This window comes from Pleurodeles waltl, chromosome 1_2, assembly GCF_031143425.1.
Source record: "Pleurodeles waltl isolate 20211129_DDA chromosome 1_2, aPleWal1.hap1.20221129, whole genome shotgun sequence".
NCBI lineage: Eukaryota > Metazoa > Chordata > Amphibia > Caudata > Salamandridae > Pleurodeles > Pleurodeles waltl.
Window position 1 is genome coordinate 448,825,351 of NC_090437.1, and position 18,919 is coordinate 448,844,269.

Genomic DNA, 18,919 nt, shown 5'->3' on the forward strand with positions numbered 1-18,919 from the left:
TATTGCTGTTTGATTCTAAAGAGTTTATTAATAACCATTTTATTTGCATGACTCTATTAATCCTACAGTCTTAATTTTCCAAAGTTATTTATATGGATTCATCCAAGTGAGATGTCAAAACCTGACGAGTCCCAAGATATAATTATCCATTGTCCCACTCTGTTCATTTGTTGTTTAATCATACTAGCACAGAATTTGTATATTTAATTTAAGCCAAAAAGACTTGCCATGTTTCTTTGTTACTAATAACTGTATAAAGTAGATTATTAGTTATGCTTCTTCTTTGATATTCATAAACATTATATGCCATTTTCATTTAATAAAAAACTTCCCAGAGCAAATATGCGCAAAAACAACAATATTGTTCTTTTGAAAGTAGTAGATTAAAACAAAATGTTTGAACTTTGGAGCACATTTGACTTTTTAATTTATCTGTTTTTATTTTCATTAAGAAAGAAATAATCAGACTAGTGCTGTCTGCAGGTATACTATTAACCTTTTTTAGTTATAAAGTTGGCGTTTCTCATTTTTACACATTTGTTTTTTAAAGAAAAATGTTCTGGTAAACCATTCCTTTGTGGGTCTTGTGAAGTGTATGTGACCATCCCTCAGTATGCCGTGAATTGGAGGAAAAGTTACTTGCCTGTAATTCTGGTTCTTCAGTGTAATTGTTGTTTAAAGCAAAAGCAAGTCTCCTTTGTTCGCAGTAAGGTTCTTTTTGATATTGTTCACTGCACTGAAACTCTCTAAAAATGAATAGAGGTAATGTGCTACAGGGCACGGTTGTATATTGGTTTTGGAGCATCCCTCGAAGCATTGTCATTTTGCAGTCTAATAGCCTTATTGTCCCGGTATTTTTCATATTTGTTTTCTTAGTTTTGTGAATTAGAATTTCTGGTAATTCCTGCAGAATCCTCACCTTCTAAATATATCCTGTTGATAGGCAGGTTTCAGAAACTTTTTTTGTTACTAGCAAGAGACTTTCAGCACTGCCAGGTGATACCATGCTACTCCAGTCATTGCTCAGTCTACCCATGGAGTTATGATATCAGCCTATATATGTTGCCTCCTGGCATGGTGACCTTCTTTCCTGAGGCTCATACTTGGTTTTCACCACAGTCTTCCAAATTATAGCAAAGCACTTCTGATAGCCTTCTAGCTGCAGATTCCTCCTCTTTTGAATATTCCCCAGACCTGATACAGAAACTTCTTAGTAGTACGTCTGCATACTGGTAGATGGTGCCTTACGGCTCCTTACTGAGGCAGTTCAGAAAGGGTGTGCTGGACCTACCATGCAGTGATGTCTGGTCCTTTCACTCTTAGGGGATCTCCATTGATAGTCATAAGCATGGAATAGTCCGACCTGGAGCACTGACTCATAATATATCAAGTGTAGATGATTGCCTTTCTTCAAGAATGCCTGCAGAGTCTCTTAAGTGAGAAAAATGTTATGCAGCCTGTAGGCTACAGTGACTCAATTCATGTACTCAAAAAGGGGGTGGGCGGGTGTGGCCAGCCAAGATGGCAGAGTGGAGGTAATCCATGAAGGCTCTGCTACCACATAAGGAAAAGTTGAGTAAAACCGCCCTTAACTTGATAAGAGGACGGTAGCGACTAGCGAAACATGCAAAGAGACAGTGACTAATCGGCAAACAAACATTAAGCCCGTAGTGTGTCGGATGGAAGAAGATAACCAAGCGGAGGGCAAGGGTCAAGATGGCGGCATAGGCCTCTATGCTGACTCAGTGAGCAGGGGAGTGGTTGGGGGCCCCGCGATGCAACCCCATCTCCTACCCAATCCGTTGACATTGGGCACATCAAACCGGGAACGGACCTACCTGCTGCATCACAGAGATGGTGGTGACTGGCATGCTGGTGATCAGGATGTGAAGACCGCTTGGACGGTGATCGGCCAGTCTCGGCGACCAGCACCTCAGAGGGGATCAGGGGTCCCAAGATTGGCCTCCGACGCCACAGCTGACAACGGATGGTCCGGTGAGCAGGACAGAGCGCCCTTGCATAGACGAGCTGGAGTGGCGATATGCCGGACTCCTGGATGGAGGCGCCACGGCCAGCTTCGACACAGGGAGGAGACCATGGAAGGGGCCCACATCTACAGCTGGGGTGAGAGGAGGGCCGCGCATAAAGCAGTGTACCTTGGAGACATCAGTGGCAAGCCAATGTAGTGGGGGTGGGGGACACGTAGGAAACACTGCACCACCCAGTGGCTGATCTGGCGCAATTACATCTACTAGGCTGCATCTGGACTCTGCGGGAGTCCGCAATGTGAGTGCCTCCTCTATAAGGTGCTCACCACTCCAGTAATGTTGCTTGTAGCCGTGAGGATATTACAGACGGCACCTTGAGATGCCCATAAGTCTACAATAATAGACGGTGTTATTGACCTTTTGCTACTCCACCAACGAGATTATAGGGGAGTCTAGTTTCAAACTGCGCTGGTGGGTGATGGACATTGCTAATTTGTGCCCACCAATGGGAATGAAGGAGAGGCACAAGATCTGCAACCTAGACAAACTTGCCTACCTACCAGGCGTCAAAGCTACTTTCCTACACCAGATAGTAAGACTCATTGATATCACAGTTCCATCACGCAACAGGCTCCCATGAGGTACTCTGCTAACTGCAAAATTGCATGAAAAACTCTAAGACCACTATAGTGAACCTGAGCACAACATACATCTGTGTCAGCTAACTTTATGCTGCCAAAAAAAACTGCAGAGCAAGTGTGTCCAGATATTATTTCACCCCAGCAGAGACACGAGTCGTAGGTCTGCCTGCAAATAAAGGTGACACCATGTCTCTGACGGAGGAAAATCTCCTATCATCGCTAAATGAGTTCTAGATGCAACTCCAGGAGGACCTTAAAACGACCTGGCCTCATCCCTGGAGGCCCTGAAAGCAGACTTCAATGGTAAACTGACTTCTTTACTAGGGGTCCTAGGCGGTCATTATGAACACAGCGGTAACAACCGCTGTGTTCATGCTGGCGTCAAAACACTGACCGCCAGCGTCCCCGGATCCCCGCCGGCCGCATTAAGAACCTTCCTGTGGGCCGGTGGGCTGAAACATGGTTTCCGCCCGCCGGCCCACAGGAAGGCCTGGCTGGGACATTGACGACGGCTCCACATGGAGCCGCCGCCAATGCCTCTGTGCGGCGGGTGCAGCTGCATCCGTCACGCAGATCACTGCCCGAAAATCGGGCAGTGATCTGCGCGATGGGGCACTGCACCGGGGCTTCTGCACTGCCCATGCCAAGTGCACGGGCCCCCAGGAGTTCCCTGGTGCACCCCTTCTGCCAGCCTTTCTCTGGTGGGGAAACATGCCAGGGAAAGGCTGGAGGATGAGGAAACATTATCTGAGGGATAGCACCGCTGACCTATCGGATAATGTTTCCGCCTGCCACTACGCTGCCTGACAGAGGAAGCCTGGCGGTGAGTAAAGGCTGCCGACGGCAGCCCTCACCGGGTTCATTATTTGGCAGTTTGGCCTGCCATGCCGGCTGGTGGATTCACCTGCCAACGCTGGCATGGCGGGCCAAACCGCCATGTTCATAATGGCCGCCATAGACTTGGTGGGCACAAGAGTTCAGGACCTGGAAACTAAAACGCTTGACAAAGAACAACGCACCGACATGATAGGTGAACTCACACGATCCCTCCATCGACAGTTGCAAACGACACTCCTGAAACATGAAGACTTGGCGAACCGGTCTAGATGAGATAATATAAGGAGAAGGTGTCTGGGGGAAGGAGCAGAGGGAACAGACCTGGAGGCCTTCATTATTGGCCTGTTTTCAGAAGTGCTCAACCGTACACGACTGAAAATTAAATTAGATAGGGTGCTCAGAGTGGGGGGGGGGGGGGGGCACTAATGGGCGATAGACAGTGCCCCCAACATATTTTAACTAAATTGCACTCCTTTCAAAGTGAAAGGCGTTATTGCAAGCAACCTGGAAGCTAGGCACCATAACATTTCAAGGGGCCACATGCTCACTCTACCGAGACATTGCCCCGGCCACCCTGGCGCGTCAACCTTTTAGAGCCGTCACAGAAAAACTGAGACAGTACCACATTAAGTATCTATGGACATACCCATTCGGCCTTACCTTTGAGTTGCATAACAAAACACACCACATCACAGATCTTGAGGACGCCCTGACACTTTTGGAGCTACCCAGATCCAAAATGCAACCCTCACAAGAGGACACAGGAGCTGCAAGGAAGGAGGCGAAAGGGTCTCAAAGCTAGGGTCCCTGGCTATCAGAGCATCACCCAAGATATCAGAAGAAACGCTAAATGATGCCCAATGTACTCTTCCATCACCAAGTCAGGATGGGAATCACCCTTTCACAAGCCGTTTGAATGCTTATGGTGAGAAAACCTTCCAGAAACACTCTCCCCTTGAAGGTATATTCAATCAATGCAGTAGCAAGGTGGTTTATGAGGGAACAACCTCACAACACCAAGTGATCAGCAAGGATACCACTCAAGGGGCTCCACGTACCCTTATAAATCCTTAACTGTATTAACAACACTTCAACCATGGTAGTGGTCACTGACCGATTCGCCTATCACATGGTTATTCTTCCCAGATAATGGACAGAAATTGGGACCTGTTGTCCTATCAGTTCAAGTATTCAGACTGTTGTGGCATTATTTCCAGGTGAATGTTTGGTGTTCTGTTAGGGAACTCGAGTGTACTGTTGTGCAGTGAGGGGATTGGGGGGGTGGCTGGGGGGGTGGGGGGGACCACATGAGGCAGAGAAGGGAAGACTGGGGGATAAAGTCTTTTGGCATGCTGAGATTCCAGGAGCAGGGAGCAAAAGGGCATCCAACATCATGGTGATTACTACGCTTTCCAGGAATGGTAGGGGCCTCAATTCACCAGCTAAGTGGCAAAAATGAAGAAATAACTGCTTGACCAACAATATGGTGTAGTGGCATTACAGGAGACCCATCTCAAAAGGGCTGAAGATCAGATTGAAACACAGGATGTACCCCTTGATCTAGAAGTCCTCCGCATTTACGAAGCACAACGGGGTTGCACTAATTTTCTATGAAGTTCCAGCCATTGGGGTATAAGACTGATTGAGAGGTAGGGTGGTCATGGTAAAAGGTTACATTTGAGGGAAATCTGCACCATTGCCGTAGCCAATGCATCCAACAGTAATCAAGGTACCTTTGCGCACTCTGCTGAATCTAGTCGGAGGACTTGCAGAGGGTGAAATAATTTTAATTGGAGACTTTAATCTTACGTAGCACTTATGAATAAACAGTACACATCCACACAGATCCCTGACGGATAGATTCACAAAAGCAATTAAGTAAGCAATACTGGATCTAGGTCTGATAGATACCTGGTGGTCACTATACCCTACTGCAAAAGATTATAAAAAAAATTCGCATGGGCACCAAACATACTCTTGCCTACAATACACCTTACTCAGTCAGACACTTACCCATGACTTGAAGGGGGCAACTATTCATCCAATCGCACTATCTGACCATGCCCAAATCTCAGTATCCTTAGATTGGGACAACCCCTCACCTAAACACAAACTGTTTTTTTCCCTAGTGCACAAACTCCTGATAAAGTGATATGCGATGACCTGCGGAAGGCCATTAGGGATTTGTTTTCAAACAAATCTCCCCCAAGACACTACGCCCTCAAACAACTGGGACACATTTAAAGCAGTAATAAGAGGTAAATGTGTGGCATTGATGTCCGCACTCAAAGGAAGAGGAAACGTTTGGCTCTGAAAAGGAATTGATGACATTGGAAGAGACGCATAAGACTACATCAGTTATGACTCTCCAGCGCAAGGTGATGGCATTAAGGGGTGAGCTTAACGCTGTTTCCACTAACAGGGACAAATTGAGGATTCTATGTCTACAGCAAACATCCTATATTCATGGCAATAAGGTATGGACCCATTTGGCATGTCAGTTAAGTGTCAAATGGGAAAAGGAATATATAGAGGGACTACTTAATGACTCAGAGGAACTTATAGCCTCTGAAAAAGAGAAAGTAAGGGTGTTTGCGGCATTTTACGAGACACTATAGAAGGAAGACCTCTCCGAAACACACTCTTAGCTTGATTACCTTAAAACAAATGACCTCCCACATGTGACACCAGGCCAAAATGAACAATCAAAAAAGCCAATTAGCAAAGAGATACAAAAGGCAATTGAGGCCCTAAAACTCAATAAATCCCCAGGACAGGATGGACTAATTGCCCATTTCTACAAGACCTTTCGTTCTGACCTGGTCCCCCATTTGACATCCCTTTTCCGCTACATTGCAGAGGGAGAACAAGTCACACCTACCATGAGTGACTCCATTATCACGGTCTTGCCTGAACTAGGAAATGACCCTCGCTATTGGGGCTCATACATGCCCATAGCCCTCCTTAATTTAGATGCTAAATTATATTAAATTCCAGCCTCAAGACTAGAGGATATGATGCCAGACTTGATACTCATCAAGCACTGACGAACACATAACGCAAGAAGGGTTATACACTTGATCTAGAGTCACGAAGAAACACATCCCGGCTCTTCTTCTGGGCTTAGACTCCGAGAAGGCATTTGACTGGGTGAACTGGCCCTTCTTATTCCACACATTGAGACAATTTGGTTTCTGTGAGGCCTTTATTCCCATGATTAAAGCCAATTATACCACTCCCACATCTAGAGTAACGGTCAATGGTGTCAGCTCAGAGTTATTTTATCTGGGACTGGGGACGAGACAGGGGTGTCCCCTGTCCCTGCTGCTGTTTGTGCTAGCTATAGAATTCCTTGCAGCAAAGATTCTGGTGACTCTGTAAGCGGCATCATGTTTAGTTAAGTGGAACACAAAATGTCGCTATTTGAGACAATATCTTGACACTTGCAGCTCCTCAACAGTCACTGCTGGCACTGCAAGAGAAGATAGAGCTTTTTGAAGGAGTGGCAGGCCTACATGTTTATCTGACTAAATCTTTCATGCTCAACTTAACACTCTCTGACTCTGACATGGCGGCGATAGTAAATACAACTCCCTTCCAATTGTCAAAAAATAAATCACACACCTAGGCATTAAAATCACCCCAAAACTTTTGACTTTTTTCCAGGCCAACTTCCCTCCGCTCCTTAAACGTTTAAAAAAGGATCTTAAGCGATGGGCCCCTTTATATATGTCATGGCGAGGCAGAATAAATGCTGTTAAGGTGACGGTCCTACAAAAAATGTTATATCTTTTCTAAAGCCTATTCATTTCTCTTTACCCAGCATTCTTTCCGAAGGTACGCACAATACTCACAGGCTTTGTGGCAAAATAAACTGGCTTGATTGCCTTACAAAAGTACTTAGACAAAGGAAAAGGGGTATAGGAAGCTATCCTGGTGTGTGGTGAGCACCTATGGTGTTATCACCTTATACCAGGTCCAGGGATGCCCTGTTAGTGAAGTGTAGGCAGTGTCTAGTAAGCCAGGGCTCTATAGAGATTGATGTGGATAAGTAGCCAAGACATATCTAGGAGACCTGCAAGGCGTATGCAATGCCACTATAGTCACACAGCAACTTATCACACATGAAAGAACCACACAGTGTTACAAAAATAAAGGTACTTTATTATAGTAACACAACACTGGAATACTTGAAGGCAGTCCCCCCCCAAACCCCCCTTAACTGGAGGTAAGTACACACTAATTATATACACATTATCAATCAGTAGATCACATAGAAACAACAAGCATTGACAAAACTTAGTAAAAATAGCAGGGATCCTAGGGGAGGGTCAAACCATATACCAAGAAGGTGGAATGTGAGATGCAGTCCCCCACCCAAGGATGTGGAGTTGTTAGAGCAGAGCTGAAGGAACTAGGAACCCCAAGAGGTGAGTACCAGAGTAACCCCCCAGCGACCAGGAGAGCAGAGGTAAGTACCTGGTATTCCCAAGGACTAACAGGAGGACTTGGAAAAAGGATTGTACAAGAACATGACCAGACGAGAAGAAACCAAAGGTGGATTCCGGTAGCAGAGGGCCTGCAAAAGAATGGGACAGAGTCCAGTCCACGATGGAGTGTTGAGTGAGGGAACTGAGCCACTACTCACCCTTCTATGGATGCAGAACCAGGTCGACAAGGGAAGAAGACCAGCTGTGGAGCCCAGGAGCTGAAAAGGAGTCCTTGGAGCAGTGCAGATAATGTCTCACAGCGGTTGTTGGGTCGCAGATAGTCAGTGGTGCAGGAGAACCACCAGCAGGCCTTGTCTAATGCAAGAGGAGCAAAAGAAGAGTTACCAGACTGAAGACGACCAGCAAGGCTCAGGGGACTCGACCCGAGCAGGGGAGTCCAAGGTGACCCTCAGCAGTCGGGCGAGCCAACAGAAGAAGACACAGCCCCACAGGCAACCAACTGGCAGCAGGCACAATACGTTGACATGAGGCCCAGTCAGCATACCTGAAGAGTCCCACGTCGCTGGAGCAGCAGAGAGGGGACTCTGCTTGCCAGGTTGGAGTGCTGGGGGCCAGCTCTTCACGAAGCCTGAAAGTGTATTTGGTGACCACCTGTCAGGAGGGGGCTGTGATTTTACCTGCCTGACCTGGCCATTCAGATGCTCCCAGGGGCCTCTGCACATCTTGGTTTCAAGATGGCAGAATCAAGTGCCCCTGTGGAGGGGCTCTGGGCACAACCCTGGGGTGGTGATGGACAGGGTAGTGGTCACTCCTCTTTCCTTTGTCCACTTTGGTGCCAGAGCAGTGACCGGGGGTGTCCCTGAGCTGTTGCAAACTGGCATCAAATGTGCCCTTCAAAGCAAATTGGTTGCTTGGGGAGGTTACCTCTGCCAAGCCTTGTAACACCTATTTCCAAGGGAGAGGGTGTTACTTCTCTCTCCGACAGGAAATCCTTTGTTATGCCTTCCCCTGCCTGAGCTGGTCAAGCAGCAGAAGTGCAGAAACCTGTCTGAGGAGTGGCTGCAGCGCAGCCTGCCCAGAAAACCCCAGAAGACTGGTAGGAGCAATACATGGGGTCCTCAAAGGAGCCCCCAGAGTGCATGGAATCATACAACCAATACTGGCAACAGTATTTGGGTATGATTTACACATGTTTAATATCAAACATGCCCAGGTTTGGAGTTAACATTATGTAACTGGACAAATGTAATGACCTATGTCCAGTACATGGGTAAAATGGCTTTCCCACACTTAAGAAGACCAGTGCAATGGAATTGGAGTTCGTAGGGACAACTCTGCTCATGCAGGGGTGCCCTCACACACAGGTACCTGTACCCTGCCCTCTGTGCTAGGAGGGCCTACCATAGGGGTGACTTATAGTGACCTGGTGCAGTGACCTGTGTTGAAAGGGTGCATGCACCTTTTCACATAGGCTGCAATGGAAGGCCTGCAGACCTATTTTGCTATGGCTCCCATGGTTGGCACAATACATGCTGCAGCTCATGGGGAACCCCTGGTGCCCCATGCCCGAGTATTCATTACCATATACTAGAGACTTATAAGGGGGCACCAGTTTGCCAATTGTGGGGTGTGCACAATCCAACCAAATTCACAATCACTGGGGTCCCGGTTAGCAGGATCCCAGTGAAACCAGTCTAAGCACACTGATAGCGGGCAAAGAAGTGGTGGGGTAACCATGCCGAAAAGAGGGTACTTTCCTACAAAGGGGCCTAGCATTACCAGACCTTCATCTCTACGATAAAGCAGCCCAGTTATGGGTCATCTCTGAGGGATTTCAATGTGAATCAGATAGACACTGGCTTCACCTGGATAGGGCATTAGTGGGAGAGTTATTTGGGATGTATTATAAAAATGTAATGCGGCCCGTCACCAGAATGCCTACTTAAGCACTCCCACAAGAACAACTCTTATGATCTGGAACGAAGTGCATAGGTCAGTTAATTGGACAACTTTGCTTTCACCTTTCACCCCAAATAATTTCAGCCCAGCTTTCCCGGCTGATCACTCTGGCCCCTTTGTTGCTTGGAGGTAGGGAGGGAGGATGCCTCACCATGTCTGATGTTTTCCACAACTGGGATATACAGACCTTTGAACACTGTCAATGGGACTATTGCTTCCCAAGCTCAGAACACTTTCACTACTTACAGTTGGAACATTGGGCTCTACAGCTGGAAGTCTGTGAAGCGACCACCAGGAAACCTGCACCAATTGAACACTTTGCAAGAGTCGTTGGGGCCTCTAAGGGGGTCATCTCCTTTCTTTACTCTGTATTAATACAATCGCAGTCCACCCCACAGCCTCAACGCGTCGCCTTTTGCTAACACAGTTTAGGGCAGGAAATATCAGAGGAGAAATGGAAAATGGTATGGAGAGTTTTACCAAAACATAACCACTCTCTAGGTATATAAGAGGCTCACTATAAGACAGTATATGATTGGAATTTATAACCCACTAAGCTGAAAGATTTTTCCCAATACTTCAGATCTTTGCTGGAGGGGATGGAGGCTTTTAGGGGACTTTAGCCATATTTGGTAGGATTACCCGGTGAAACAGCCCTTTCGGATTGAACTCTTAGCTCACATTAAAAATATATTGAGTTGCCCAATCCCGGATACCCCGGAATTTGTGCTCTTAGGCCTCAGGGATGATTCTTTGAAATACCAAACTAAGAGACAAAACTGTAAGGTGGCTCTGTCTGGGAACTGCCAAAATAGCAATTGCTGTTGCGTGGAAGAAAAAAGGCACCAGACCTGATGCAATGGTTTGCAAGACTAGAGCAAGCACTTACAATGGAAAGGTTGGCAGACATTTTCAGAAACAACTGCAAAAACTTTGAATACTCCTGAGACCCCTTAGTAGGTTACCTTTTAAAGGGCTTCCATTGGTGGCCTGTGATCCCTCACCCCCCACCCAAACACACACACACACCCGTGTACGTCTGATAAACCTGTTCCAGATTGAAATAAGAAAATACACTCATCGTGAATATTGATAAAAGGAGCGACTTGTTAATTCACCTGGATGGTTATTCTTATTTATCCTTTCTATTTGTGTTTGAAAATATATACATGTTTGCATTGACATAACCCTTTCACGTGCACATGTCAGAGCATAGAGGACATGGTCTGTTTATGGAGCGCTGAGTTAGGTTACAGCAATCCAATGATGTTCTATGTAACCCCACATGAAGGTTGTGCAGTGCTTTGTGATTGATAAAATCGAATAAAACTATGTTTTACAAAAAAGGGGCTAGGAGAATTGTCTGCATATAATTTCAAGTTTTGGTAAAACAGCATAAATGTCTTTCACAAACCTTTTTTAGCTAGAGTATGGAAATGAAGTAAAGCAGGGCAGTATAGCCCCATAGACTGTCATTATGAGTTAAAAACAGACTGTGTCTTTAAGAATATAAAGACCACCAGTATCCCATCATGCTTAGCAGGTGTGAGTTGCTTCAGTCCTTTTTCTGGCTCCTGCTGACAGGATCTTGGAGCATTGAGCTTGGCCAAATTCTACTTTTTTCCACAAAAATCTCATATTTTTCTTGACAGCCATTTCATTTGATAGCTTTAATTTCTCCTTGGCTTTTTCATTTTTTTCCTGACAGAAAAAGTAAGGTATTTAGTCAGATAAAATGCCTTCTTTATTTGGCGTATGTCTACCCTGTGGGAGGAAAAAAGGGCAAAACAGACTTATGAAGTCTGTATCATCTGCCTTCCGGAAAGTCATATTCCGGAGTCTTGTCACCACTGCAGAAGATTCTGCAGGCATACCCTGAAGGACAAGGAGAAATTTCACCTTCATGACACCGAAGAGCCTCAAAGACAACAGAGGCAACCTGAAGGTGGGACCTCTGAGCAAGGAAAAGGTCAGGGTGGTCATCTGTCTCTGGAGAGCTTTCAGGAAAGAAAAATGCCATTGGTTCTGGTCGACATTGAGGAGAGGTATGGCTCATACCGGTTCGCCATCAACAGCTGGTTTGACGTTGAAGCGCCAAAGATCATTGTCGAGGCAAGGGGGGTTGATGCCAAAGACTCGCACAACTTTGATATACAGACTTTGTTTAATGTCAAGTAATCTTATTGACACCAAGGTGTCAACAGCACTCGCAGTCTTGGTCGAGATCGACGTCTGAGCACCATCGAAGGTCTGTCAAGGGCACCATGGACATATAAGTGACGTCGAAGTAGATGGATATTGAGGCTTCAAAGGCAATCAAGGAGTCTTTCACGTGACAAGACTACAGGAGGCAAGGAAAAAGAGGAGACTTATTTATTCTTCTCCAGATTCAGAGTATTCCAGAACATACTCCGCTTCTTCAAGGGTCGAACCATGGTCTCCACCACTAGCTTCATCTCGTCCTCCACCACTGCCATTACCTTTGCCGCCTCGTCCAGTGTCACCTGTGCTTCCTATATTGGTGCCAATCCTGTGACCATTGGACAATCTCATACTGAGACCCAGATCTCAGTCTAGGTTACGCTATCATTCAAGTCAGCACCGTCACAGCTCAATGTGCTCATCTCCAACTTCCAGATTCTCCTGAAATTGTTTCTATTCACTACACTTTCATTCAAGATCTCTCAATTGTTGCACTGACACATCCTCCACTTCTACCGGAAGATACTCTGACACTTTTGGATTCTCCACCAGCTTGAATTTTGCTGGTGGATATTGCATTCCAGGAGGTCTTGGTGGGAGGAGTTCCAAAGCTTAACATACCCATGTTGATTCAGATCCCTACAACCTCTGTGATCTTCGAAACACTGGAACACAGGTCAGCATCACAATCCTTACTGCAGGTGGTGCCAGGTCTTAGAACAGGCTATGGATCTTTTTCTGACTTCAGTCACAGGTAAACCAGCTCCATCAAGGCTTCAAAAGACATATCGACCTTTAGAGCATGATCCTGCCTTCCTCCGTGCTGACCAGTCTCCAGACTGTGATTGTAGTGGCAGCAAAAAGGCACTGTGCCTCTTTCTACAGTACCACCTGATAAGGAGAGTAGAAAGCTGAAATCGGTGGGTTGGAAAGTTTGCAGCACTGCGGCAACCTCCATGAAAGTGGCCAGTGCAACTGCCATTCTCGGCAGATATGATGGGGTGTTCTGGGAATCCATGCAGCAGTTCGCAGAACATCTCCCAGAGATTAAAAAAAAAAAAAAACTACTTCATGGAAATTCTCAAAGAAGGCTTAATGGTTTCCAATCAAATCATAAGCACTGCAGCAGGCTCTTCCCTATTTGTGGCACATGACTACTTCCATAGCATGGCTGAGGAGGCATTTTTGACCCGCCTCACATCCCTCAAGCCTGAGTCAACAGACAATACTGAATTTCCCATTCTCTGGCTCTGTTCTTTTTGGAAGCTACACAGATGACCAAGTGGCAAACATGAAGGCTGAAGTGGCGACTCTTAAGGCAGTAGGCTTAGAGATACCCAAAGAACAGAGAGAACCTCTCTGGCCCGATCAATGCTGTTTCTATGCGCTGAGGGTTCAAACCCCTCAGTGGTATCAGGGTCACCAGCAATCACAGCCCCAATTACCCTATTGGCAACACCAACAGAAGCGGACTAAGATAATATCCACCCAGCAGCCTGCTCAATGAGGCAAACAACAATCAGGATTGAAACCCTGAATTACTCCTCCCATTTCTGTTACCCACTCCTGTGGGGAGAGCATTTCTCACGATCTGGTAGAGTGGCAAAACATAACAAAAGATGCCTGAGTTCAGAATATTGTGTAAAATGGGTATTGTCTCAGATTCACCAACCCTCCACCGTTCTTTCTGAAACTGTCTAATTTACATCTCTCATTGCTATGTTCTGAAGTAAACCTCCCTACAAAAACAGGCAGTGGAACCCGTTCCCCACATCTGAGGAACAGGAATTTATTCCTGATACTTTCTGGTGAAGGACTAGAACCAATTCAGACCCATACTCCGCCTCAAAACAGCCAACAAATGGATTTGGCTCAAAGTTCCATATACTGGCATTGCATCAGTTCTATCCCCAATTATACACAGGGGATTGGCTTTGTTCCTCGACCTTCAAGATGCATAATTTCATATCCTAATCACCAGAATACATTGAAAGTGCTTGAGGTTTGTGGTGGGGCAGGGCCACTATCTGTACCAAGTACTTCCATTTGGCCTGAAGTCAGCACCCAGAACTTTCTCCAAGTGCACAGCAGTAGTGGCTGCCCACCTCAGGAATCTTAGTCTACCCATACCTAGATTGTTTAATCAAGGCATCAACGTCTCAGGGAGCCCAGCTTCATTACAGCTGGATTTGTAATCGCCTTCAATGTTTGGGGCTCCATGTCAACCTCAGTGAATCAATACCTATCCCAGTCCAAACCTTTCATTATCTGGAAGCCTCCACCGACAAAATAAAGGCAAGAGTGTGTCCTTTGGAGGAGAGACGAGATGCTTATTAATCCTTCGGAAGTGTCATTCTCTCACCAAAGTGCCTCATCCAATGGTGAGGGCAGTATCTTCTCTTCTCTGCTCGATGGCTTCCGTCATCTTCCTCACACCGAATGCTCATCTCCACATGCGCCCTCTCCAAGAATGTCTTGAGGACCAGTGGGACTAACTGGGAAGACAGGATAAAACTATCCCTTCATGCGAAGCAGTCTTTGAAAGGGTGGTGTTCTCCAGCCAACCTGCTTCAAGGAATGCCTTTTCATCAGCAGAATCCTCCTAAAAATGTAGTGACGGATGCATCACTACTGGGATGAGGAGCCCACATGGATCACCTCCAAATTCAGGGGAAGTAGTCAAGGAGAGAGATAACCTATCTCGTCCGTCTCCTCAAACTACGCACAGTCCATCTGGCGCTGAAGTTTTGTCCATCGCTCAAAACCCAGGCACTGGATAGTCAGACGGACAATACAACCACAATGTACTACTTTAACAAGCAAAGAGGGATGTGGCTCATATTGCGGCAGTACACCCTCAAGGTGACCAAAATGCTCAGACGCGCTCAGAGTTCTGCATGAAAACCACAAGTGGGTCTTACACGACAATGTCGTACAAAACATCTTGAAGTTGTGGGGCACTCAAACAATCAATTAGTTCGCCCCGCAGAAAACAAAAAATGCCAAAGCTTTGCCTCTTGATACTTCAAATCGGAGATACCGGGCAGTGCCCTATGCATCGACTGATCAGGCAGATTTCTTTACGCCTTTCCACCAATTCTTCTGATGCGGTCAGTCCTCATCAAACTGTCCCACTCGAGAACCAAGATGATCCTAATAGCTCTGGGTTGGCCACGTTAATGGTGGCTTACGGACCTTCTTCACCAGTCAGACCATCCACACCTTAAGCTGACATGCAGACCAGACCTACTAACGAAATTCGGAAGCCAGGTGGTACACCCTCTCCTCTCCTCCATGAATTTGGCTGCATGGTTCCTGAACTAGTAAAGTATGGACATTTGAACCTGCCACAAAACTGCTTGGATATCCTCAGAGGCTAAGCAGCCTTCCACGCATATGCCTTTAAGTGGAAGAGATTTTGCATTTGGTGTTCCTCCAAGAACATGGCCCCATTCAACCACCCAAGATGTCATTCTTCCACACTTGCAAACTTGGCAAAATCTGGTGTGCAATTCTCTTCCATTGACTTGGACGAAGCCCTTTGTCCGTACAGAAAATGTCATTCATAAACCTCTTCTTCTTTTTTTTTTTTTTTTTTTTTTTCTTTTTTCAAAATCTCTGTAAGAAAAGATTTCCAAAAAGGTTTGAAGATTTTTCCTACCATTAGGCATCTTTCACCTCCCTTGGAACTCAACTTAGTCTTTTTACGACTTATGCAGGACCCTTTCGAGCCCTTTCACAAGGCATCCCTGTAACATCTTTCTTGGAAAACAGCTTTCTTTGTAGCAATAACAGTGTGCAGGGTTAGTGAGATCCAAGCATTCTGTTCTCACAAACCATAAATGTCTTTCACTCTATGTGGTCATGAGGACTCACCCGAAATTCCTTCCCAACGTTTCCACGGAAATCAAACCATCTATTTACCAACATGCTTTCAGAATCCCTGTACTGCAGCTGAATGAACACTTCATTCCCTAGATTTGAGGAGAGTCTTGAAGCTTTATTGATAAGACACATAACATCCGCAGATCGAACCAATTGTTTATAAACTATGGTCTGGTCCATACAGGGTTAGCCACATCTAAACAGTCCATCTTCTGATGGATAGTTTCCTGTTTCCTATTGTGCTATCAAAAAGCTGACAAGACACTAACGAGAAGACCAAAAGCTCACTCCACTTGGTGTAAAGCAGCTACTGCGGCTTCAAGGAGGAATATCTCCATAGCAGATATTTGCAAGGCAGCTACGTGGAGATCGTTTCACACATTCACAAGTACTACTGCCTGGACTCAGATGCTAGAGCAGATGCTCAAGTAGGACAGACCTCACTCAGAAGCGTATTTGTTTAATTGGATTTCTTACTCATTCCTCTGTCTTCTCCACTGTTCTTAGGGATGGGCTTTGGGACTCTATTCAGTGCTTGACTATCAATGGAGTTCCCCATACGAGAGAAACTGTTTCTTACCTGTAGCTCAAGTTCTGTCATGGGGAAAAATCTCCACTGAAGTCACAAGCAACTCGCCCCCTCCCCCCCCAGTGGAATGGACAGAAGACAGAAGTAAATAATACAAACCGGAATCCCCTCAAACATAACTGTAGCAACTGTCTCCTGGTAAGAATGATGGGATACTGTGGCCTATAGGTTCTTAAAGGCACAGTCTGTTTATAACTCATATAATGACTGCCTATGAAGCTACACTGTTCTGCTTTACTTCATCTCTATCTAAAAAGGGTTTGTGAAAGACGTTTATGCTGTTTTACCAAAGCATCATGAAATGATATGCATATATAATTGTCTTGGCCCCCTTTTTGAGTAGAAGATGAATTGGGTCATTGTAGTCTACTTCTATAGGCTGCATAATATTTGTCTCAATTGACACCGCAGGCCTTCCCAAAGAAAGGTGAACATCGACACTTGAGAAGATATATTATGCTAATGTGCTCCGGGAACCCTCAATGTGGGCGGAACTATTATGTGCTTATGACGTCAGTAGAGGTTCCCCTATGGGAGAAGTGGGATTACAGATAAGGAACTGTTCCTTCTTCGTCACCAGTTGGGAATCGAGCTACCATTTGCCTCTTTTGAGACCCTTTACCTCAACTTTCAATATGGAAGGGAAATGTCACCCCCAAAGCAACAGGCTTTAAGCCTTGGAAGGACTGTAAGTAAATATTGATGACTGATCCCTGTCAGCTGTGCTTGGGGTTGTCATGACTCTAGGGCTGGCAGCGACTGCACATTGATGAACCCAAAGGCCATACAGGGCCACAAAACAAAACTCCACATCAGCAAGCACTGCAAGACTGTGTTGTAACCAGTCCAAGGGCTGGTCCCGTCCCGGTCCTGCTCACGATACAGAAGTCACCATAGTCAATCCTGAGGCCTTTCATCATCATCCAAATCACCATCATCCATATCCTCATCCTAATCATCCAAATCATCCTCACCCAAATTATCCAAATCATTCTTATCCAAATCATTCTTATCCAAATCATTCTCATCCAAATTATCCAAATCATCCTTATCCAAATCATCCTCATCCAAATGATCCAAATCATTCTTATCCAAATCATCATCCTCATCATCCAAATCATCCCCATCCTAGTCATCCAAATCACTCATCCTCGTCATCCAAATCATTCTCATCCACCTCCTCCTCATCATCATCATCTTCCTCCTCCTCCTCCTCATCCAAATCCTCCTTATCCAAATTCTCATCCTCCGCCTCCTCATCCAAATCATAGGATAACTCAAAAGCCATAAAAAATCCAAACAGGACTCTGCCCCTTCTTCCCACTCTGGTACTCTGGGCCTGTCTACCCCTGCGAGGCCATGCTCAGACTCTTCGGATCCCTACCGATTTCCCTCTGGTGCACCTGCTGGTCCCAAGGAGCAGAAGCCCTCCATCTGGGATACTGCTAATGGGTTCACCATGGGCTCCAGTAGGGCCCTGTGGCTCAATTAGTGGGCCTCCACCCGCTCAAACACAGACCATGGCTCCACAAGGCATGCTGGTTCCCAGAGCATTGACACTGATGCCAACTTCACCTTCACAGCTCCTGTTGTGCTTTCTTATTCTGCACCTCTCCAACCGAGACAGGTTTAAACAGATCTGCATCCTTCTGCCTTTGACCTACTCGGTGTCTGGCCTCACCAAGGCAGATCTCATATGCTACATTCACTGTTTTGGGATGGTTTCCAACAGCGATTATGATGCAGGAGACTAAATTGGTCAGGACAACCACAAAGAAAACTGGTATGATCTACAAGATGCCATTGGCCTTGACACCTCTCCTGATACTGGTCATCTTTCACCTCTGGTCCTACCACTGAAGAAACTGCTTCTTTTGCAGTGATCATGAAGAGGTTGGATGAAATTCTGGATCTCTAGCTCCCCACCTTAGAGGTCAGAACCAAAGTGCTGATGATGCACTCCAGCCAGGGAAAGTCAATACTGAGCCCCTCCTTTCTTTTAATGAGGCACTCATTGATATTCTTTTTGGGGCCTGAACCAAATCTTGCTCTGGTCCTTTCCCCCAACCTCCAGCCAATCTCCAAATTGCAAAATACTGCCAACCCAATCTTTATCTCAGCACCCTTCTTTTTAGTTTGGTGGTGCAGTCTTGTACCAGTTGGTTGAACCCAAACACTTTTCAGACTAATCCCCTGGATAGGGAGTCCATAAGGATGGATACCTTTGGGAAGGGTTTTTTTCCCACTAGCTTGACCATCAGTGCCAGTTGGCTGCTGGGCCGTTACTCCCATGCTGTCTGGACATGTCACTCAAATCCTGTCATGTGTCCTGAAAGACCTTTGCTCTGCATAGCCCAATCGGTAGAG

The 18,919-nt window shown here is 46.0% G+C and overlaps 1 protein-coding gene across 2 annotated transcripts in view; it reads left to right on the forward strand.

Moving 5' to 3' along the window:
• LOC138300865 (RNA exonuclease 1 homolog) overlaps positions 1–18,919 on the forward strand; it is a 1,124,016-nt gene that overhangs the window by 351,967 nt on the left and 753,130 nt on the right. The gene's annotated exons all lie outside the window — the stretch shown is intronic.